This window comes from Lissotriton helveticus, chromosome 5_1 (assembly GCF_964261635.1).
Source record: "Lissotriton helveticus chromosome 5_1, aLisHel1.1, whole genome shotgun sequence".
Lineage (NCBI taxonomy): Eukaryota > Metazoa > Chordata > Amphibia > Caudata > Salamandridae > Lissotriton > Lissotriton helveticus.
The window spans coordinates 302,396,164-302,420,247 of NC_136065.1; the positions used below are offsets into that span (position 1 = coordinate 302,396,164).

Consider the following 24,084-nt stretch of genomic DNA (forward strand, 5'->3'; position numbering starts at 1 on the left):
ACACAGTCAAACAGGACAAGGTCACCCACAAACATCCAACTACAAACACAAACACCGCTCAGATCAACACACATGCAGGAACAAAATATATTCCGCATTGCTAAGACAAAAAGCATACTAGCTGCATCACACAGAGGCATTTCCTCATCGTGATACTCACCCAGCTTTGTGTGGGTGATGACCCCACCTCACCCGGCAACCGCTCGGGAGAATGAGGCCCCACTCTGTAGTGTAGAAAAAGGGCATAGTAAGTGAACATCATCTTCCATGCTTAGCCAAATTGCTCTACACAAAACCCAACAAACGTGTGACGGAAACCCAAATGTCAGACTACCAGGTTATCTACACGGAGGTTATCAATAGGAAAGTAGGGGCTCCAGTTACCAGATTGGTTTCGAAATGTTTCAAGAAAAGCCCAGTAGGCACTCCTAAATACCTTGTCAAAACACAGTGGGGGCATATCATTGGATGACACCAGAATTAAGATGTGGATGTGATCATAGTTTAGAAACCACACTTTTAAACAATTCATAAAAAATGAAGCCCTAATAGTCTAGAAACGCCCCTCTTTTTTAAGTGCATATCAGGTAACCCAGACTGGAATGTGAGGGCAGTTAATGCTGGTCACAATAATGGTGGACTGCAAGTTTGACACAGCAGACGTAATCTTCTTCTTACCTGTCCGTCGGTACCCCTAGTGTGAAACGAGCGGAAGTGGAGGTGTTTCCCCTACCGCCCGCCTTCTCTTTATAGGGGAATAATAATTGATTAATTATTCAAGTGGGAGCTGATTTCGCGCTAAAACCGGCAAGCTCTTACCGACCAGGATTGGTCCTGGGGAGAGTGTTTTGAACAGACGCCGCTGCGCTGAGTCAGGAGACGCGTGCAACTGCGCATGCGCTCAACAGTGAAACGCTGGGGAGGAGCCAAGATGGCGAACGGGACGGACGTCTGAGCTCCCGGCTCCGTAAGCCGCCTGCCTTGAGCGGAATATCCTGACTTTACTCCTGGCTCACACCGTGTTTGACTGATGAAACAAAGATGCAGAAGCCGTCTGCTTTCTGTTGAGACCTCTGCAGTCTGAATTGGTGCAGGATTTACTGATTTTGTCGATCTCCGGAGCTGCCCGGGTAGCTGTGCTGGTCACTACCACTGGACGCCATGATACCGAGCTGTTGATACGAGCGGGGGAGGTGCCGTTGCCCACGGGACAGTTGCGATCTCGGCACTGACTTTTCATTTTTCTCCCGATGCAGAGTGCCTCACTTTGACCGAGGTGGGTCTCTATATGACTGGAGCTCCAGCGCGGCGCTTCCCCCCGCTCTGCTTCTTCTCGCCTGGGCATCCCCCATTCTGGGGCGAATCTCGGTTGCGCGACACTCGTATTGGTAATACGGGCATGGTGATTTTCGTGCGGTATAACCCCTTGCTGTGGGCTGCTTAATCGCCGGAGGTTTAACGCCTGCCTCCCCGGACAGTGAGATCGCCCCCATCCTCCCTCTCGTCCTTGCGGATTGCCTGAGTGGCGGCAATGGCGCCTGCCTTTCATGACGAAACGACGGCTGCCCCGCCATCTTTGTCGCGCGCGGCCCGGTCTGTTGCTGGGCTGGAGGCGGACCCCGGGGCATCGCCGCTCGCTGCTGACCGGCTGCTGATTCTGGACACCCTGACTTATGGGGATATCCTGCTCGCCTTGGCGGACTTGGGGACAACATGGAGGCGTAACGTCCAGGTGCTGGCGGAGAAGTTCGAAGGTGCTTTCTCTTGTGTAACGCGGCCGGGACAGGCTGACCCCCTACCACCTCTGACACTGTCTGGGACTGATACACGGTTGCAATATGTGAGGGCGGAGATGTGCAGTGTCCCGGACGATAATGTTGCTTGTTCTCTCCTCGGTGAGGCTTTGGCTACAATGTTGCCCCCCACATTGGTAACTGTGACTCCTTCCCTACAATGGCTCTATTCCTGTGCTACGATGTTACCGCCCAAGCACGTGGGGGATGTTTCTTTTGGCGACGCTACACTGTTTCCCTTCTTGCTGGATATCAAGACTTCAACCGGGGCAGTGCAACCATGGTTTACGGAGCCATCGGTGCAGCGACTGTCTTTCCTGCAGATTTGCTGCCCGCAGGCTCCGTTACTTTTGTATCTTACTTTGCAATGCCTGTCTGCCCTGATTCTGATACTCCCTTGGGACAGTGGAACTGACTGTGCTTGGCGGAATCCTTTTTGCCCTTTGATGACTCGATTCTGCCGAGGGCGGCCATCTTGCTCCTTTGTTCTATCTGTGGTGGGCTCTGACCGGGAGCCATGGCTGGGCGGGCATTTACGATCAGGCCAGGGCTAGGAGTCTCTATGCTCTGAACTGTGTTGGACTGACTGGTGGAGTCTCGGACTTTGGCGCTTCCTCTGCATGTGCTACAGTAATATCCCTTCCCATCTCGTTTTGTGATTCAAGCTTATTGTGATTATTCACGTATGGGGTGGTGGAGTAAAATGATGGTTGGGGAGTTTCGGGGACATTGGATTTGGCCCTCCTCCGGTAATAATAGATCTATACTTACTGGGGATTGGGGTTGGAATGTTGTACGTACTGACTGCATGTATCATATGTATGATGTGGATGGTTTCCTCCGTCTGTCTCTATTATTGCTAGTGGTAGATATGCTTTACAGTCATGGCGTCCTTCGAGATATTGTGGCCTTTGTCACTGGCACAGTCGGCACCATATACTGGCTACCCTGATGAATCGCGGGCTATCGGCTCCGCCGCGTTCTCCTTGGTTCCTGTCTCCTGATCATGGCGGTTTAGTGTGGCGTGGGGGCTGTTTGTTTAGGGTAGCGTCCATCTTGCTCTCCTTTGTCTGCGTCCTTATTAAGGTGGCCATTTTGTCCCTTTGTTCCGACTGGGGCGGGCTTCTGCTGGGCGTCATGGTGTGGTGGTCGCTCGCGACCTGATTAGCGCTGACGTTCTCCGGGGGTTCACCTTTGTTAGACTAGCTGGTACGACATTGAACTCTGCCGCCTCTCTGGCGTATGTAATGGTTGTAGCTCCCCACATTTGTTCTGCTAATAATGTCTATCCTGGTATATTCGCACATGGGGCGGGACTGTGAGTATCCTGCTATTGCCCATATGGACGGGGTGATCATTCCGGTACTGACTTGGTAACCCGGATGTATCTGATTCAATTCTCCTTTTGGAAGTATACTTCTCGATATTATTGTTTCATTCGGTAGAGGGGGCTATACATGCCTGGGTGACCGGGAATCTTGTTGGTGTTTGGGCTCCTCCCCCGTTTCCGTTTCTTTTCCTTTCTCTTTTGGGAATGGTAGAATAGCTTGTTCTTTTCTTCCTCCCGATGCTTCAAGTGTGAACATCTTTCTTTTCTTATCTTTTCTTCTTTCTCTTCTTTTCTAATTCTATATTTCGGGTTCTTTACTGGGCGACAGGCACTTTGCCGGGGGGGGGTAGGCCGTAGCCTCCGGATTGTTGTAGGGTGGGGGGGTAGATTTAGTTTTCCTCTTTTAGTTTCTATGGGCCTTATTTCTCTACTTTCTGCGCTTTCTTGCTGTGGTTTCTGTTCTGGGTCTGCAATAGGGGTTAGTAGGGAATGGGTGGCGCTGAGGGTGGTGCGTGAAAGTCGACTGAAGCTACTGTTGATTTGTATGGTACTGCCATATTGACGGGATGTTCTTTCCAATGTTGTTCTTATTGATGCCACCCGCTCATGTTATGTAACTACTGTCCGGACTCAGTTCTTCTTGACTCTATTCTTTACTGATTTATATTTCACTCGAAACTTTAGAAATTTAACCTTCGATGCTCCTTCTCCTTGGCGGCATAACTCCATTCAATGTAACTGTTACCGATTGCTGTTCTCCTGCCTGATGCCGCTGTAGAACCACATTGCTCGCACCTGTGCTTAAAAGTACCGTGGCCGGCCTGATGGTTGTAGGCCCGTATTTGTTCTCTTTTCGTGCACAATAAAGGTTTTAAAAAAAAACAGTGAAACAAAAAAAAAACAGTGAAACGCTGTACACTGGCGTCTGCGCGCTGGACAAGGCACCGCAATCCCAGATAACCATGCATATTTGAAAAACCCCTATTACTTAAAAAAGGGGCGCTGTACTTAACGTTGCAAGAAATGAGCGCTATTTAAGGAAAACAAACGGGGCAATTTAAATGCGTTTATAACAAGCGAGACACATTAGTTAGTCTCACTAGCATTGGTGACGGGCACGCATGCCCGAATCAAAAGACGGTGTTTGATCGATGTAGCAGGTAAGAAGGTAAACACACAGTTAGTGGGGAAACCAAAAATCAAATGCACTACCAATGGTATAATCTCGGGGGCAAAGACTGTTGTTAAAGGCTGAACGTGTCCATATCACTGTGTAGAAACGCTAAGTGAAACAAGTATAGGTACACATGTCAATCTATAATAGGTATATGTAATAGATGACTGTCAAAACAATTTGTCAGTTACGTGGTAGAAGTAATCAAAGGTAACTGAGAAGGGTAGGACTGGGTCTGCGGAAGGTAATCGTCACAATTGAGTTGGGTGAGCTACAAATGTATACGAAGATGCGTACACATAATACAATGACCCGCAGCACGAAGCTGCACTAAACAATCAAAAAACAAAGGTACGGAGGGTCGAGGGGATTGTTTTATGACCTGACTACTCACTCCCCACAATTAGAATACATGACAACAAAAAGAGTAGACCAAGTCAGGAAGGGGTGTGTGTCTGAACAGGCGAATGTGAAACAGTTGGAAAAGATTCTGGGTGAAGCACAAAACACTGTTAAGTTACAGAGGTTTGAATAAATCCCATCAGACCACCCATTTGGCGGAGTTTCATCATTTAGGAATTGATAAATATTCAAACATTCTCCCGGCCATTTAGTGCCAGGGTAACATAGAAACTCTATGTACATTGCTCCTCAACGTAATAAAGTTAATAAATTGCAGTGCTCAAAAAGTAAAGGTGAATAAAATTGACTACTCAGACTCAAGAACTCGTCAAAACATAGAGGTCTAGGTGTCAAAAGTTTAAAAAAACACGCCAGGTGATTAGATACTACCCTGTGGCGCTAAGCAAGATGGTCGACATGTTTCAGCCTCTGGGGGATGTACCCCGGCTTTCTTCAGGACCTTTTGTATAACCTTGCTACTGCAACTGACAAAAATTGGTGATATGAGGAACAGTAAAAAATTGTGCTTATAAAAAGTCACATATCTACCAGGAACTTATGTATTCCAATGTTCGCTGGACGAAGGGAGACAAGACTTCTTCCTAGCGTGAAACAAAAGATAACACAGTCAAACAGGACAAGGTCACCCACAAACATCCAACTACAAACACAAACACCGCTCAGATCAACACACATGCGGGAACAAAATATATTCCGCATTGCTAAGACAAAAAGCATACTAGCTGCATCACACAGAGGCATTTCCTCATCGTGATACTCACCCAGCTTTTGTGGGTGATGACCCCACCTCACCCGGCAACCGCTCGGGAGAATGAGGCCCCACTCTGTAGTGTAGAAAAAGGGCATAGTAAGTGAACATCATCTTCCATGCTTAGCCAAATTGCTCTACACAAAACCCAACAAACGTGTGACGGAAACCCAAATGTCAGACTACCAGGTTATCTACACGGAGGTTATCAATAGGAAAGTAGGGGCTCCAGTTACCAGATTGGTTTCGAAATGTTTCAAGAAAAGCCCAGTAGGCACTCCTAAATACCTTGTCAAAACACAGTGGGGGCATATCATTGGATGACACCAGAATTAAGATGTGGATGTGATCATAGTTTAGAAACCACACTTTTAAACAATTCATAAAAAATGAAGCCCTAATAGTCTTATAGGGTCTGTCTGCCATTCTAGCGGGTATTCTGTGGTATGTCGTTGTGTGGAGTCGGTCAATGGAAATATGGAGGATTTGTCCCAATTTATTTGCAGGCCCGAAAATCCCCCGAATCGAATGTATACTCTCAGGAGTGGGTCTAGGTTGACAGCCGGGTCTTTGACGTACAATAACATGTCCTCTGCATATAGGGAGATATGCAATGGTCTATTTGGAAATTGGATAGCTAGGTGATGATGTTTCTGTCTTACTATGCAAGCTAGTGGTTCCAGCGCTAGTGCGAATAGTAGAGGGGACAGGGGGCAGCCCTGTCTTGTCCCTCTCTCTATGGTGATGGTCTCTGACACATAGCCATTTATTTTAATCCTGGCCAGTGGTTTGGTGTAAAGTAATTCGATCCATTGAATGAATATCCGAGGAAATCCCATTCGATACAAAATCGTTATCAGATATGCCCATTCTATGGAATCGAATGCTTTAGCAGCATCCAGCATAATTGCCGCTGCTTTCGTGGACGGTGTAAGATAATGTGCAGTAGCAAATAATGTTCTGGTGTTGTGTGTAGTGTTCCTGCCCTGACTTTAGTGGGAATAGTACAATTTACCCCTCCGCCATCCAACATTTTCCCTACTGTTGCTGACTGGAGTGGAAATAGTAAATTTGACCCCTGTGTAATGTGAAAGTGTTCCTACTGTTGCACGTGACGTGGAACTAGTAAATTTTATTCCTCTTTAGTTTAATAGTTTGTGTACTTTTGTATACATTGTAGTGGGGCTAGTATATGTATTAAACGTAAAATATTACAGTTTATTCTATACTGTTACAATTTATATTATACTTTTGTTTATTTAAAATTATATTTTTAGTTATTGTTTTTAAAGTGTAAAATAATTTCAGTAATTTGCAATTCTTAATGGTGTTTGCTTTCTAATTTGTCATTAAAATGGTTTGTTTTTAAAATGTGTATGTTATTGGATATTTATTTTTGTGTGCGTGTGTGTGTATATATATATATATTTATTGTTTATATTTTTTAAATTATTTAAAAACGTAGTAAAATATAATAGGAATTAAAATTATTTGTTTAATCATTTTTTAACTAGATATATGTAAATTTATATATATTAATATATTTGGTTTTTAACTTTTTAAAAAGGTTTAATGTTATATTTGTTTAAATACATAATACATATTTTATATTTTTATTATATTAATGTTATTATTAAATATATTTACTATTTAAATGTATATATATATATATATATATATATATATATATATATATTTTTTTTTTAACGATATCGTATAAAACTATGGGCCCATTAAGATGGCGGCATTGAATCGGAAAGGGGACCAGCCAACAAGGAGTCTGTGGTCCTGCTTCCCTAATTCGGATGCAACCGCCTACACAGCAGTCATAAAGTGCACATTTCCTACTGCGGCTTGTGCTGCGGGCTGCAGCACAAGCTGAAAGGAAATATGCACTTTCTAAACATCCATGCAGTGTGTGGCAGGCACCAAGTGGTGCCTGCCACGATGCATGGATGTTTGGGGGGCACCACAGGTGTCCCCTAGGCCTCATAGTGGAGGTTGCGGGGGTCGGGGCCCTGCTAGGGGCCCCTAAAGTCCGTTTCCGACAGCCTTTCGATGGCGGTTGGACCAGCATAGAAAGGCTGTCGGGAACATGCATCGTAATGCCCACTACTGTGCCTGAGCAGGCAATGCCTCCATTCTGGAGATTACAATCCACCCCCACCCCAACGGGCTCGTTGAGCTTGCTGGAGGCGGAGTGGATTCCCCCTGCAGGCATAGGTCAGACCGCCCGTATCATGATGCGACGGTCGGACCGATGCCTCAAATGTCAGACGGAATGCCATCCGACATCATAATGGGGCCCAAAATTAGTGACAATATTTTTTTATATTTTTGTACTTACTAAAGTACAGGGTGACGATATTTTGCAAATCGATATTTATGTCACCATATCTTTGTATCTTGATACTCCCAGAAGCGATATTTTGTCAGTGAACTTTACTGGACACTGTAATTGGCCCTCTCGAGTCCTTGATGGGAACTCGTACAGCAAGGAAATCAATTTGTGTACTGCTAATCTCACTGGTAAGATTGAAATTGTTTTTGTTTATGTCTTCTACAAACTGCCTAGCTTTATCTCCTTTTCATAATGTGAACACATCAACTATGTACCGAACCCATAGTATCAGAACTCAATACACCCTTTAACAAGAAAATAAGAATGAACTCAGGGTTGGTTCTTAAAATTACCTTGTCCTTTGCAATCCTAAAGAAAGGTTCTTTGATGGTGAATGCCTGACTTTCTCCACTCTCGTTGCAGATGTCAAAGCCAGAAGTGCTGTTTTCCGTTAAACAAATTTTAGATGTGCCTTATGTAGAAGTTCAAAAGGAGACAGCATCACTTGAATGAGGACAGTATAAAGTAACCATGGAACTGGTGGTTTCTGAAGTAGTGGAAATGCTCTAAAGAGTCCTTTCATAAATAATTTTATGATTATTTGGGAGAACAAATAGGAGTCGGAATGCTCAGTTCTCCTAAATTTCCAGATTTCAGCATGATGGAACCTGACTGAAGAGTATTTAAGCCCACTGTTTGCTGGATTTTATGAGATTTTATACTCAGTGGATGATGACCATTGTTCCTGCATCATATACCCAAGTGCTTATGCCTTGGTGTTGTAAGTCTTTGTGGCAGCTGGAGCTTAAGCATTTGCCAAAATCTTTCTACTCTCTTGCGACAGACCCAAATGGACAAACTCTAGGTGGTCAGGTACCATGCTGTCAAGGTCAGACACTTGGGATTGTGATAGAGAATTTCTCCAAGATGTCTGGAAAATACCATGGGATTCATTTTCAGAGGAATGGCTGGACGTGTTGAGAACTGCTGCGGCCTGCTGTACTAATATTGGTGTGATCATACTGGGGGCAAAAACGATCAGGGTGCAATGGTCTACCTTCACTTGCCTTAGCATCCAGGGGATCAGAGTAAATGGAGGAAATCAACCACAGCAGTGCCTGTTTCATTCTTCTTGTGACTTGCAGAGTATTTTCCCAATATCCTTCGACTTGCTTCCAAAGTGAGTCAAGCTCCTGTTGAACAGGCCTCATGCGAAGTATGCAAAAGCAAACAAGGCCTATGCATGATGTCATTATACCCAGCAGAGATTTGTATTGCCTCACTGTTAAACTGTTTCGTAGAGATGTTCTTTGCCACAGTTTGCAACTTCTTCGCCCTTTCCTGTGACGGAAAAGCCTTTTCTTGTTGTGTGTCAAGTAATGCACCTAGGAACACGATTTGTTTTGTTTCTCTGTTCAATGTGAGACCCATTCTCTCAGACATCCTAATGACCAACATAGACCTTCTTGCCTCCAGGAAATACTTCTCCCTATCTCCCTAGACTGGGCCCAGTTGATGCACGAATTCACGCAGGTAACGCTTCCACCAGAGTCACAGGCGGCCTCACAACCCCCGGAACCAGGCGGCCACATTGACCCCTATACCTCACTGACACGGGCACAACGCTTCTCAGTTGTCACAGAGCCTGCTCACCCATCACCCATACTGCCCGCCCTGCAAAGCGGTATCCTCACATGTTCTGTTGCCCTACACTCTAGGCCCAATATAACCCCCACCCTGTAGATTAGTTCCTATATTCCGAATAGGCTCTGCGCATTGGAATAATATAAACAGCAGTGTAGAAGTAGGACTGAGGTCGACTAGGTCTCTACTGACTATATTAGACTTAATTAGTTTTGCCAGCTAGCTCAGAGGTCACTAGAAACGTTCTCGAATAAACAAGGAGGAGTTTAACTTCCCTGGATAGACAAGAAGGGATTAGCTTCTGACAACCATAAAACATGACAACTTTGCTCCCTCAGAATAAGAGTGTATCTCTAGAGTCGTGTGAAAACTATAGAAAGCTATTTCACTCAGTCAATTGTGCATACTTAGTTTCACCAGAGTGCAGAGAAATAGAGAGACGGGCGTTTTCAATAAAAGGTGTTATTTATTGAGCAGTCTTCTTTCTCATGCAAGAGAAATGAATTGCCACAATTGCAATACTTATTATAAAGTAAAGTGCGTACAGTAAAAGGAGTATTATGAAATAATACTGTAAAAGCAATGATATGGTTTCTTAGCCATATGATACTTTAAAATGGATAAAATATATACATACATAAAAACATTGACTAACGTCCTCAACTGGTGCTTCTAAGTACGCCTACCCCGGTGTACCTGACCTAAACCTAATACGTGGGAAAGAGTAAGTAAGTAGCAGTTTAAGTTAAGTTGGTTTTGCCAAGAATCTGAATCAAGAATTCTCTCTAAGGGTTTAGTCAGCTCCATACCTGGGTAATAGAATGCAGGAGGTCTGGTATCTCTCTCTCAGGACTCGATATCCCAGCAACCCGCAAGGGCGGCTGGAAACACAGGAGCTGGATTTTCTCGCGCTGGAGAAAAAGACAGCGTCTTTCTCATGCGTCAAAAGGGGAGGGGCGGCGTCCGTGGGCTCTCGCATCAGCTTGGCTCTCGGGCAAGTAGATAGCCGCTCTGCTCCAAACCACCGTGTTCCTGCTTAAGGCAACGTTGGTATATTTATACCTGAAAGGTGCCGGGTTTGACGTAAGGTTGGACATAAGACGTCACCAAGAACTAACAGTTCTTTCTGACTCTAGGAGTTCTTGTGCAAATCAAAACAAGAGCAGGGGGATTTCCCGAGCTGCTGGAGGCCTGGTTTGTTTAAAGAACGCGTTGTACTTTCTAGGAGTCTAGGGGAGTAGCCTTGCCGTATTTGAACTGCATGGGCTATTACTAAATATGGATATGATTCTTATGCCTTTATAAGGTTATCGTTTGTTATAGCCATATAAGGGCATAAATCGGGAATATCGAATTAGGGTCCTAGATAGAAATAACTCAGTCGTGCTTTTCACACACACCCCTTTTTCCCGTAAAAACTCCAATAGACGTCTGGAGTGGGTAAAAGGTTAATATCCGCTGGAACTTAGTAGGAAGAGATTCCTATGTATTAGTTTTTGGTTTAGTCAACGTTGAAGGATACAGTGTTCCAAAATATTGTGTACCTAATCTTTGTTTCCTTTAAACTTGATCTGCAACAAAACTTTCTGTCAGTAAAATGGGAGAAAGTGACGAAGAAAGAGAGAGAGCTAGAACGGAAGACACAAGTCTCCAAAATGAAGACCCGAATGTTATAATCATTCCGGTTAATGTAAGAAGAACTATAACTCTTAAACTTATAGAAAATGGACTATCACCGAGAGGTGGTACAGTCATATTCGTGGTAGAGGCCCATGAATATCGGCATACAGAGGTATTCTATTCATGGATACATTTTCCAACAGCAAACGCTGTAACACAAGACTTCCACTATTACAAAATAGAAGATTCTCCAGAGGAATACACCCCTTTCGAGGACGTTGAAATTCCACTAACTTACCAAGAGCACCTGCTCTGATTTAATGGCGCCCTAATACACCAAAATGACATTACCAGGCTCGGTCCACTAGGTAGACCAGGAGCCACGTGGCCGGTTCTAGCCAACTACACACCACATCCCGACATTGAAATGATGTCAAGTGAAGAACATTTAGTTAAACTAAAAGAATTAACAAAGGCATACAGAGAATTAGTTCAATTGGCAATGGACGATATAACATACCTCCAGAAATTGAAGGAAACAGATATAGCAGAACAACCTTTTGAACTGGCCAGAATCATAGAAAAATCCTATGAAGAACTAGGTAGAGATAGTTTGGGTGGGAAACCACTAAAACCCCACCTAACTGAAAATCCTTAAAAAACTTTTATTAAAAATAATCTGAATACTCCAAAAAAGAGTTGGGAGGGTGATAAACAATCCACTCCCAGAGAAAAACGGTTTCAGTCCAGAGGAAGGTCTCCTCAACGGAGAGATAGATCTCCAGAACGAGGTGGCAAGTCTCCCCAGAGGGAGCCCTCTGAGAAAAGATACAACCTTAGAGATAGGGATAAATTGAGAAAACCTGACAGATATCAAGATATTGATACACGTCCCTCTCGATCTTTTCAGACTTCCTCACAGAAATCGGAAAGAAGAGGACGGTCAGAACACAAGGAAGAACACGTCAAGTCCAAAGACAAGGAACCTGCTCATCAAAGTAAAAAATTACAATTTCCAAAAAAGAAGGTAGCCAGTATTAAAATAAAACATGCCGAGGATTCTGAGGACACAACTGAAAAACGGAGAGTGGGCCCAGACAATGCTAGACAGCGCAGCAGAAGTAAGCATAGCTCGCAAGATCGCAAGATCCTGATGAATCTTCTGGAGACAGTGGACACGAATGAATACATTCAAGTGGAAACTGCAGACACCAGAGTTAGCAAACCCCATAAATTATATGAAATAACATTGCGTATAGAGGGGGAAAAAACTAGGAAATCTTTTTTGGGATAACCTTTCGAAAGGCTATGATATCCTGTTAGCTGAGAAAGACTGGCCACCAGAGTTTGTCAGGGAGTGCCCTCATGGCGAAGAAATGATTATGCCTGCCTTCTCAAATCATATTCCAATTCATAAAACATACACATTTGCTAGAAAATGGGCAGTGGTCCAAGCTCCTGCATTATATAAAAATCATGTAGGATGGGATGAGGATTCTCCTCACCATAAAATCCAGTTAAAAAATCAACCAACTGCACAAAGGCAGTATCCTGTTAAGCAAGAAGCTAAAAAACAAGTCAGGGAGATCTTAGATCAACTTGAATATCAGGGGGTGATTGAAACATGAACCTCACAAATGAACAATCCTTTGTTTCCTGTCTCCAAGCCAGACGATTGTAGTCCAAAACTAGACGATATGAGACACCTAAACTCCTGCTGCAAAACATTTGCAGTACAAAACTCACACAGTGCAGCACTAATGAATAACATTGTGCGCAAAAAATATAAAACAACATTAGCTATCTCAAATGGCTTCTTTTGTCAAAACATTGCACCTGAAAGCAGGTATTTGACCGCTTTCTCAACAATGGGAGCGCAAAAACAATTCTGTCGACTCCCACAGGGATTCAAGAATAGCCCAGGATTATTCTCAGCAAGGGTAACAGAGTTACTACAAATGTATAATGATGAGGCATTATCCTATGTCGATGACATCTATCTTACAGACGACGACCTGGAGACAAACTTGAAAAGAGTGAACACCATAATACTTGGGTTCGCAGCTGAAGGGTACAAATTCAACTTTAAAAAGTCACGAATTGCTCACCTAACTGTCCTGTTTTTAGGATATGAATTATCAAGTGAAGGCAAAAGCCTAGCAGACAACTTCTTAGAGAAGTGTGCTGTACTCCAGGCACCAAAAACGCTGAAGAATTTACAATCAATACTAGGTTTCCTGAATTTCGGAAGAACATACATTCTAAATTATGCAGAGAGGGTTAAACCTCTCTATGATTTAATAAAACCTGATTTCAAACCAATTAATTGGACTCAGAAACGCACAGAGATTTTAAGATCATTACAAACAGACATGTTAACTAAAACAAAACTGCAAACACGCGCAAATGAACGCAACCTGGTAAACCGAGTCATCCCAGGAAGATGCGGATTCACGTACCTGACCTCTAATGAGGGAGAAACGGTACCAATAGCTTATAAATTACACTTGTACACACAAGCTGAAATGAAATTCAGTTCTACTGAAAAAATTCTGACTGCGGTTCAAACTGCTGTAGCAAAAGAAAGAGCCCTCGCACAAGGTAAACAAATAATAATTGTTACACCAGTACCTGCCCTAGAAGCAGTAACAAGAGCAAGCATTCCAAATGCTAAAGCTCTACATCTGAGATGGATACAATGGTTTAATTCTCTTGCTTCATCAGACGTAGTATATGAATTTGATCCTAATTTAAAAACACAAGAATTTCTCCAATATGAATATTAATGTCCACTGCCGACCGAAATCCTGCCTCTGGAACATTACGGCTGTATAATATATACAGACGGTTCAGCACAACCCGCAATTGGGGGTAAACAAGCATACAGTGCTGCGTGCGCGATTGTTAAAGGTTGCTGGCGCTTAGGTAAATTCAGACCGATGGTCACCAAAACTGAATCAATCAGAAACTGTACAGCTCAGCGAGCTGAAATAAGATCTTTAAAGATGGCGCTTGAAAATGCCGATCGCGAATTCCCCACACTAATAGTGTGCAATTCGCATTACTGCGTCCAGTCTTACAATAATGACATGCAGACATGGATCAAAAAAACGGTTACAAAGATGAGACTGGTGCCACAATAAAGCATAAAAAACTTTGAGAACAAGTAGTTCTTTTACTGAGAGAACTACAAAAGGCTCACGTGATACATACACTGAGTCATCAACGTGATGGCGTTCACGGTGCGGGGAATTCATTGGCTAACAGAGCCACAGCGGCAGCTGTTCAATCGGCTTCCGTAGCTACAAAAAAGCGTACTAAAAAACAAATAGACGGTGAAACGCTACTAGCAGTAAAAGCCTCAATGAAAGGCAACTATGCGGCGTTACCTCTAAATTATCCACTTGAAATAAATACATAATTGATGCGAATTCCGTTCCTTTTGCTCAAATCCCTGGAGTGGGGGATAGAGTAATTCCAACCACGAACCGGAGGGCTTACTTGATTCAAGAAGCACACATGGGACAGGGTCTGAGGCACCAAGAGATCTTGAAATCTGTAATAGAATTACAATCACAATAGTGGTGAACCGGACGAGATACCAGCCCAGATACCTTTATTAGAAAGCATTAGGCTATCTATACGCAAAAATACAGAAGGAAAAAGGCGATCCCATAATTATTAAGACAGGATTCATTTAGATGTAGGCCCCAGCGCTCGACTGACGCCAGAACTGTTATAAAAGATTTGCGAGTCTTTATCGGCACATACGCAATTGGCATGCTACATTCTGACCAGGGTCCTGCGTTTAGCTCTCGAGCTTACAAGGAGGCCATGGCCAGCATGGGCATTGCAATGCGATACTCTTCCTCCTTCCATCCTGAGGGTAATGCGGTAGTGGAAAGAAAAAACCGTGACATAAAGCAATCTATAACGGCGAGGGTATTAGGTTCGGGTGATGGGTGGGTCAAACATCTAACAAGTGTCCAACGTAGTCTTAACAATCTGCCAAGAAATTCTCTGAAAGGTATCACTCCTTACGAACTATTGTTCGGCACTAGAATGAAAATCCAGGACTTAGATTGTCAGACTTCAGTGGTGAAAGAAAAAGCCATTGATATCAAAGATCGTTTGGCTGTTTTACAGGACTTAAATGAAACAAGAAGAAGTCTAAGTAACATAAAGTTAAAGCCAACAGCCACTGAAGAGAAACCACCTGTCCCAGCAAGACCTGTCTGGATTCCAAAGATTGGGGATCTAGTCAGAGAGAAGATCGCGGTGAAGAAGGAATTTGGGCCTTCTTACAGAAAAGCAGTACCTGTCTTAGCTGTCAGCGGAACAAGATCAGTAGTACTACCGCCCTTTGCTGGTAAAAAGGAGAACAGAGTTGTATCAATCAACCTGGTAAAACCACAATCATGTAGTAGGCCCAGTGGACTCCCAAGAAGTAGCAGTAGACCAAACCTTGCTACAATCCAAGAGGTTCAAACTGAGAGACTAATCACTTTTGATAAACCTGCAGTGAATAGAAAAGGACTATGCAACAAAGCCATGGATCTTGTGCCTCTTGAAACCGAAATTGCAACTCTGGCTACTTCATCAATTTCGATGACTTTTCTGATGATCCAAGTGAACATGAAGAAACGCCAGCAACAAAAACTTTAAACAAAAAATGACTGAACTCATTCATCAACTAAAAGAAACATATCTGATTTCACCGTGGATTGAATTATGGATTGTGTTAGGTGTACTTTTCCTCCTGCTTTGGCTCATCATGGTTTTATGTTTGGGTAGATTTATTGATGGAAAATATAGTACAATGGACACAGCAAGTCAGAACATCAACTTGGTCCTAAAGCCACACAGATCATCTCATATCGAGAAAAGAGAACTGTCATCAGTGAACATCACAGCCAATCCGATACCCGGTGGGGTAGCATGGGACAAAACGGATTATGAAATCTATGGCCCGATTGAGCTCTTGAAATATCCACATCAATTTAAGGTTTCATTAAGTGACTTTGTAAAACTAAGTACTTTCTCTGATGATTGGGACTTTGAAAATATTAATAATATGATGTCAGATTTAGTAATGTCAGCTAAATTCACAGAACATGATTATTTGCAGGGTTCATCATTATGGTCATCACTATTTGCATAATCTGCTCAACCTAGAAATGTTTTTACTTATAACCAATGGGAACATTGTGCAACACCGCCAAAAGGCAGCTCGAAAACATTTTATGAGAAATTCCCATACTTCTCAGGGTTTAACACAACTGATCCAGAAACGTTTTATTTCAGAATGTTAAATAAGACAGGAAGGAAAAACAACATTGAAACAAAAACCATCTGGGGTACAAAAAGACTGGCAGGTACAAGGTCTAGAAGCATTATTTAGAGCCTGCATGATCCCAGAACAGATAATATTCCTGAATTACACCATTAAGCAAACATCCTGTCTTGGTTTAGCCAAGATAAAAGACTTAAACAAACCGTCTATTTCGAAGCCCATACCTGATAGTAATAGCACTACAGATGTGGAAATAGACGTATCCCATATTTTATACCAAAACAGAACACATCCTGATTGGAAAAAATGGTTGATCTGGCCCACAGACACAAATAACTGTCAAGATAGATTCCTGAACAAAACACAGGGGTTCAAACAGACCAGGCCAGACCCAAGATATTCCCAGAGACAACATCCAGGGATAGTTACAACATACAGTGTAGGGAAACTATGCCTTGAGTGGCTACAAAAATCCACGCTGGCTGAAATTAAGCAACACTTGACTTTACTTAAAGAAGGTGCTGACTTGCGAGATTTCATAATGGGACCTCGCAAACAGCGTCAAAAACGTTTCATATACGCTGGTATATAAGCTGCTTACAACGAAGCTTGGAAAGTGAATCAAATTGAAACTGCAGAAAAAATACGAGAAATTGATCGTATAAATTTGGAAAAATCACTTACTGTAGTGGACAATGGGTTAACGACTCTGTCCTCCAGAATTTATTCACTGGACAGCATTGTATCATCTGCTATTGATATAATAGAGCAGGACTTGCTAATGTTACAACATGGTCAGTCCCAATTACGTTCTATTGTACAGCTAGGCTGGACATGGCAAAACCTGCGTTCAGGCTACGTGCCATGGCGTCTAATCAACAGAACGTCATTATTTTCTATCTTTAACCTTACTGATAAACAAATCAGTTTGGCACAAAAAGGAGCAGACTATACGATTCTGAACATTGAAAAACTTGAGAGATTACCATTGACAATGTCAGAAAGACCTGTCATTGAATGGATAATACATGGAAAGATTACAATCCCAACAACAACTTTCCAGTTTAAATATTGCCAAAAGTATATACCAGCAGGCCTGTATGAAAGGTTGGGTAAAGGATACATCAAGTCAACCTGGAAATTACCTTATACACATAAATGTTATAGTGAAGGGAAAAAAGAGGTAGTCCTTAGTGGTAACAATTGTAAAAAATCACTAAGCGGTACACTTCTGTGTCAAAGTATTAACTTGCATGGAGCCTGCGAAGGTTCATCAAATAACCTTTCATGTCACCTGCATAGCACTCCTGCAACACAGCTAGAGCCTTTTTTCAGACAGCTTTCCAACGGCAGCTACGTTCTAATAAGTGACCACAGCTGTTGTGGCATGGTGCCAGGAAAAGCCTATCTCGTAACCGTTACTTCCAGGGTCATTTGCTGTATGCAAGTATTGTATCCAAACAGCAATCCAGACATGGAGGCGGCAATATGGCCTTCTTTGAATATCTCTTCTATTCGAATTGATACTTTAAGCGGAATTAAGTCTATTCTTTTTACAGACAACTGTGCCTTTAAACTCGTCCAAATAGACGTATGATCTGCAAGTTGCAAGGACAGCGGCAGAGAAACATTCCCTATTATCAACAAATTGCCCCGTGCATTTCGTAGAAATGTTAGGTCAAATCTTGAACATGTCTGATACCAGTGGCATCGCACATGTATTTAAGACAATTTTTTCGGGACTGTTAGCACCCTTTGAAACAGTTCTGGGCTTTTTCCCGAATTTTGTGCATTCTTTATTCGGCGGCCTGCCTCTTCTTTTGGGACTCGTAGCAGGAATTTTATTTTTGATCCTTCTGCTCCGATATGGCAAGCCAAGCCACAGACAAAACTCCAGCTACGATGGAAGAAACGATCCTAGCAATACGCTACCGAGACCGAATCACTAGAGTCCTCGGATTAGCCCGGCTAAGAGATCTGAATACAACTTGGTTTCTTTCATTCAGACCAATCTGGCAAGATTGCATCTTACCTGTGCTTCGATGTCTGCTATGCGGAGAAGAATGCGTGTTGGACGTCTGCCTTACACTACCATCAGCAGTACCTATGGATATCGATACGTTGCTTGGTTCGGTAACGGCTCATGCATCGTGTTGTCCCCAGCGGCTACCTATTCAGATGACGGCATTCGTTGAGACTTCACCACTACGATTAGGTGGCGGTGAAGTACGAGATGAAAGCAGCATCACACAGGTACAACCTTCTGTGAGCATTGCTGATCCCGACATCGATGATGGCAATGATTCTCACATATGCACTATTTCAGCTTTTTTGAACTTGGTCGAACTTTCACCTACTGTTGTAGACCAATTTTTCGCAAGCCTGTCTGATATGATGTTCTCTCCTAACAACGAGAATAACTTTTAAAACAACGAGCACACAGCGTTCCCTGAACTCTGAATTCGGTCTTCAGTTTTTGATAAACAACACTACTGAAAACAATTGGAACTATTTTTTCCCCTGACAACGAAATTATTTTTTCCACTTCCAAAATATTTAACTTTTTGTTGGCGCATGGTACTCTGCTTAAAGTAGAACTATTCTTAGAGAACAGAACTTCTATTTTTGGAGACACTAGAGACAATATTTTACCTCAGCCTCTAGCACATGTACAGTATTTTGTAAATATGTGATGAAATGGTCTCAACCTTCTTTTCTGTATGAAGAGCCATTTCATAAATGTAATTTTCGCAATTCATTCAGCCAATATTCATATATGCATTTCCTGAATGATAAGACTGCTTGAAAAACGTACAGTATAAATACTCATTTTATTGTATATACCATACACCATTTCAAATGCAATTTATGTATTTTGGGGTCGGTTGGAAAACACATGCATCGTTATATGTTTAGTATTGCTTAATATTTAGTAATGATGGACATTAATACGTGGAGTGGGTGTTGTGAATCTATCTAGGACCCTAAATTAGATATCCCAGATTCATGCCCTTATGTGGTTATAATAAAACATATCCTTATAAAGGCATAAGAATCGTGTCCATATTTAGTCATAGGCAATGCAGTCCAAATACGGCAAAACTACTCCCATAGACTCCTAGAAAGTACAACGCGTTCTTTAAACAAACCAAGCCTCCAGCAGCCCGGGAATTCCCCCTGCTTTTGTTTTGATTTGCACAAGAACTCCTGGAGTCCAGACAGAACTGTTAGTTCTTAGTGACGTCTTATGTCCAACCTTACGTCAAACCCGGCACCTTCAGGTATAAATATACCAATGTTGTCTTAAGCAAACACACGGTGGTTTGGAGCAGAGCGGCTATCTACTTGCCCGACGCCCAGCTGATAGGAGTGCCGAAGGAAGCCGACCCTCCCATTTGACACACTGAAAGAGACGCTGTCTTTTCTCGTTCCAAGAAATCCAGCTCCGGTGTTTCCAGTCACCCTTGCGGGTTGCTGGGAGATCGAGTCCTGAGAGAGAGATACAAGACCTCCTTCATTCTAAAACCAAGGTACGGAGCTGATTAAAACCTTAAGATAATTCTTGATTCAGATTCTTGGCAAAAACCAACTTAACTTAAACTGCAACTTACTTACTCCTTCCCACGTATTAGGCTTAGGTCAGGTACACCGGGGTAGGCGTATCTTAGAAGCACCAGTTGAGTACGTTTAGTCAATGATTTTTTGTATGTATATATTTTATCCGTTTTAAAGTATCATATGGCTCAGAAACCATATCAATGCTTTTACAGTATTATTTCATAATACTCCTTTTACTGTACGCACTTTACTTCATGACAAGTATTGCAATTGTGGCAATTCATTTCTCTTGCATGAGAAAGAGGACTGCTCAATAAATAACACCTTTTATTGAAAACGCCCGTCTCTCTATTTCTCTGCACTGTGGTGAAACTAAGTATGCACGATTGACTGAGTGAAATAGCTGTCTATTGTTTTCACACGACTCTGGAGATATACTCTTTATTCTGAGGGAGCAAAGTTGTCATGTTTATGCGGTTGTCAGAAGCTAATCCTTCTTGTCTATTCAGGGAAGTTGACACCTCCTTGTTTACTCGAGAACGTTTCTAGTGACCTCTGAGCTAGCTGGCAAACCTAATTAAGTCTAACATAGTCAGTAGAGACCTAGATGACCTCAGTCCTACGTCTAAACTGCTGTTTATGTTATTCCAATGCGCAGAGCCTATTGGGAATATAGGAACTACACTACATTGGAAGATCCAAATCTACAATACGGCAGGAGATCACAAGCCTTGGCAGCATCTCTCTTTTTAGGCCCTGAAGAGCCTCCTCCACATTGGCCAAAAAGAGCAAGGACATCGAAGGGCATGTCCACAGTCTTTGATTGCACCTCCAGATGGAAGGCTGTGGACTTTAGCCAACCTAGCCTTTTTAACACTGTTCCTCCTGCAAGTTGACAAAAACCTGTATTGGATACATCCATTGCTGCATCAATAGTGAAAGAAGTGAATTATCTTTCCTTAAGGATAACTCTCACTGTCTCCCTCTTATCCTCTGGTCGGAGTTCAAGCAAGGAAGCATTAATATCCCACATCTGGACATCATAACGCTCTAATATTGCTTATGTGTTAGCTGACTTGATGGAGGTGTCTGCCATAGATGAGATTCTTATGCCTAAATTATCAATACGTCTACTATCGCTATCTGTAGGGATGAATGATGGTGTAAATGGATTTCAGATCTTCTTTGAGCTGCTGAGTAGATAATGCAAACCGGTTTAGTGTGCCCGGTGAGAGAAGCTGGAGATGACTCTGGATCTTTATTATTTTTTTCCATGCAAAGTATCCGGAACTGTAGCTGGAGTCTTCATTACCTTGAGACCTTCCCACCCCAAAACAATTATAATTGGTATGGCTCTTACAGGTCTCCAAGTTTGCTCTTTACAGTTGCGAAGGAAACATTATATCTGTGGTCTTTATTGGAAAATTAACTTCTGAGCTTTTTTCATAAGATAATTAAATCTGGAAATATCTTCTGTCTGATCTGGAGGATGGGTACATCCTCTCCTTCCTTTGTGGTCTCAATATCATCTTCCATAACATCTTGTGGAAGTTACCATCTTTCTCATAAGAATATATAGATTAGTTGCAGCCATCATAGGCCATATCTTCAGGGGTTGGTGGGACCAGTAGCCGCTGAACAACTCTAGGTGATTCTCTTAGAGGTGGAGGAGGTAGTAGTGACTACTGTGGAGGAGATTTATCTGGTAAAGGATTAGGTTGTTGTGGATTGTTAGGTGGTTGTTGTGGCAATAACTTTTGAAAAGTTGCAGTAATTTACTGCAATGTAGATAAAAAGTCTACAAGCACCTGAACTACTTCAGGCTGTCTGTGTTGGCGATAAGATCTTGAAACATGAGGAATGTAATCTTGTTGGAAAGCAGAACCTGAAAAATAATCGTTTCCTCTAAGTCCTCTCCACATACTTCACATTAAGTTGTGTTGCAGGCAAACACAGTTGTTGGCCTCCTCTTTCTTGTGAGATTGTAAAATCTGAACTAATGGCATTGTTGATATCTTCAATAATGAAAGTAGAAGTCCTAAAAATTTATTATTTGATGGTGGTGTCTTCGATAGCACCAACATCCTTAACAGAAGTGTCTCCACTGTCGACGGTGCAATTGTTGACGGTGTAGCTGTCAACATCAACGATGATGGTCTGGTCGTCAACGATATTGTGGATGACAACTTTGACTGTACATCGTCGACAATGTAATTTAACATTCTGTAGACAGACAAAATAACACTTCCCTTTTGCCAGCTGCCGTCTCTCCTCTGCTTCGGACCCTTCCCAAGCCGCCGTCTCAGCTTCGGCAGAAGCAGAAAGCACACACGCTCCTTCCACTAAGCCAATCACAACACTGCAATGCAGCATTGTGACTGGTCTGAGTGCCATGGGTTTGGGCTCAGAGGGGGAATGGAAGCCATGAGCATGTTCCTCACCCGGATGTGTAATGCACCCTGGTGGGGAACAAGCAAATTGTGCATGACTGTTTTTTCATGCACACTTAGGGAGTGCAAACCACTCCTCCCCCGTGACCCCAGCCCCACCCTAACCTAGCCCGTAGTGAAAAATAAAATGATATTAACGGGGGTTATTATCATTTTATTTTTCCTTTTTCCTGCTCTCAGAGCAGTGGGCAGAGGCTCCTCTGCCTTACCGGACAGCCGCCCCTGCATTTAATGCTCCTTGAAAGGTCAGAGCAGAACTCTGTCAGGGGACTTGCTCATGTGTGTGGTAGAATTCTGAGCTATGGTTGTCTCTAGGGGGAGTAACAGAGCTTAAGTTCCAACTTATTGACTGCAGTTTGAGTTTTTTCAAATGAAATGGATGTGCTTCTACATATACAATATTGTTTTAGGCATATGGGCATTTTACACCGTGGATTTACAGCCTGATGATAGGGAATGATTCAATCATGTGAATATATAAAATATTCAATGTTGAAAAACGTAACTATCTGCTTCCTGATTACCTTCAGGTTCATGGACAAACTAGAGTCGCATATGGAATGATTGTGATTAGGCACTATGAGAACAAACAAATATTGTGTGGGGAAAAGATCCCCTTTTTGTTTGTAGGGAAAACACAAAATTAATCCCTACATGTGGGAACCTAGTCCCCAGACTTATTACTTCATTAATTGAACACTCACAAATCTACCCCAAGTTAACTTTCAAATCGAAACTTTATATTTTCTGGAACACACATCAAACAAATAACAAAAACACAATAACCATCAATATTTCCTAATTCCTTCCTACCCATACAATCTAATGACGGTTGTGAATAAACAACAATTCATGCACAATCCATGTGGGAGATAGTTCTGAACACACATGGGAGGATTACTTCCAATCTCCACACAGTTCCAAAAGTGTGTATCCAGGTGTCTTGCATGTGACTCTTAATCAGTCGAACTCCTCCAATTCATGAAGCCAGATTGTGATTAGGCACAAACAGCAGATGTTGTGAAATTTAGACACAGGTATTCACTTAAGATGTTAACATGGTATGACCCGTGAGATTTTAGGATGTGATATTTCACTAGTCAGCTGAATAAGCATTTTTTAATAATCTTAGATGATTTTGTGAAGTTAAAGAAGGCATGTGTCAGTAAGGCACAGAAACAGACGCCATGTGGCAACATATGGGTGGGGATGTCACTTTTAGGGTGGTTGGAGTCATTACTAGAATTATGGCGCGCTATCTGGAGAGCCATTGAAAAATGCTTCTGGATCATCTAGCTGTTGTGAATATTCGTAAAGTGAGAATTCTATGGGGAGAAGAATCCATCAGAAAGGGAGTGCCACAACAAGCCCTTACCAACCCTTTTGTGGAGAAAGAAACTTCCTAGTCTTGTCCTTGATGGAGACTCATCTGCTGAGAACTTTATTGTGGATCAGAACATTCTCTGTCCCAAAGAATTCTTACTCTTAAGTGTCACCAATGTTCTGGAAGAGTGTGAAAACTGGGCTGGTGGAAGATGTGGTAATCTTTTATACATTTGTTTGCCACATAAAGGGCACATCTCAATTTTTGAAGCCATCGATGGTGTGTTTTGAAATGAAAAGAAAATGAAAAAAAAATATCACAAAATGTAAGAAAGCCCTATCAAAAGCGGTTTAGAAAGGTTAAAGGCTTTAAAGGATAACCAATGA

The 24,084-nt window shown here is 42.4% G+C and overlaps 1 protein-coding gene across 2 annotated transcripts in view; it reads right to left on the bottom strand.

The window, feature by feature from the left end:
- Positions 1–24,084, bottom strand: part of PIK3CD (phosphatidylinositol-4,5-bisphosphate 3-kinase catalytic subunit delta) — a 628,820-nt gene that overhangs the window by 33,385 nt on the left and 571,351 nt on the right. The window lies entirely within an intron of this gene.